The sequence below is a fragment of the Aethina tumida genome, chromosome 1, assembly GCF_024364675.1.
Source record: "Aethina tumida isolate Nest 87 chromosome 1, icAetTumi1.1, whole genome shotgun sequence".
In the NCBI taxonomy this organism is placed as follows: domain Eukaryota; kingdom Metazoa; phylum Arthropoda; class Insecta; order Coleoptera; family Nitidulidae; genus Aethina; species Aethina tumida.
The window spans coordinates 78,998,151-78,999,416 of record NC_065435.1 but is presented as its reverse complement, the minus strand read 5'-3'; the positions used below and the strand labels follow the sequence as shown (position 1 = coordinate 78,999,416).

The 1,266-nt window shown below is 23.6% G+C and overlaps 1 long non-coding RNA gene across 1 annotated transcript; it reads left to right on the top strand.

Moving 5' to 3' along the window:
* The first annotated feature begins 379 nt into the window (after positions 1–379).
* LOC126265077 (uncharacterized) lies at positions 380–951 on the top strand. Its single transcript, XR_007547627.1, has 2 exons — positions 380–576; positions 748–951. It is a non-coding gene; the product is annotated as an uncharacterized LOC126265077 (long non-coding RNA).
* Positions 952–1,266: the final 315 nt, after the last annotated feature.

Genomic DNA, 1,266 nt, shown 5'->3' with positions numbered 1-1,266 from the left:
AGGACAGCTTATTCCAGTCTTAAATTTTATGGCAAAACACCAGATAAGAAGAAATTTATTAATAAAATGAATATTTTTATTTGTGTACAAATGTACAAATATATTTAAATCGATAATATATTGTTTAATAGTAGAACTGATAAAATTTTATAGAAGATTAGAAGATATGTATCTTAAAAAATGAGTTTTAAAAGCACTGTATATTATTTATTAAATTTTCAAATAATAACTTTAAAAAAATATGTTTTCAAACGAAATAATACTATTTAGTCCATAACTGTTTTGGTAGTAAATTAGATAAGGTTTCAATACAAAAGTTTTCTAGAAACAATGTCTAAATTTTGTTTAGGAATGACCGCAAATAAAACGGAATAGATTTTATCGGGTCCATATCGTTCGCTTAAATCTCGACTTCAAACGAATAAATGCGAAGGCATCCGAAAGCCGACCGCGCCATGCCTCCGGGCGTTCAGCGGCTCGAGGGATTTGGACCGGGGCTGTCGACTAAAAACTGCGTCTCCAGTATAGCAAACCGTAGAATATACAAATTTATCTTGGTAACTCTGGTGGAAATGAGTAGGTATTTTGTAATATGCGAAGTAGATATAAATCTGTTTTGGAGTAGGTGCAGGGTTATTAATTTAGGTAACCTAAAATTAATTTCTAAAATAGATATGATAAACAATTTTATAATCTAATTACATTCATTAAATTATTTGAATGTATATGATTTTACATTTGTTACAGGACTTATAGTCATCTTCGAGTACATAACAAAAATTAAGTATTGTTTATGTCAACAAAGGAAGAATCTTCGTTAAATTGATGACACGGTTTATGAAGTTTTTTAAATAATAATAATAATTTTAATAAAGAGATATTGAACTGGAATACTTTTAAAACATTATCTACAAACTGTGATATTTTATAAATAAATTTGTCTTTATAATAGCAAGTGTTTTATTTTTCAAATTTTGAAACAAATTAGTTAATAACAACACAACGTAACCAAGTAATTTTTTGTCACAATTTCTTTGAATAATTTTATTTATTATATATATATATATATATATATATATATATATATATATATATATATATATATATATAATTATATTATATATATATAATTATATTATTAATATATAATTATATTATATAATATTGTGAATTTTTCTCTATTATTTTGTTTATATCTTATTTATATCCACATATTATCAATTTTCAAATCTATCAAATTAATCAAAATTAATATTCTGTTTACTA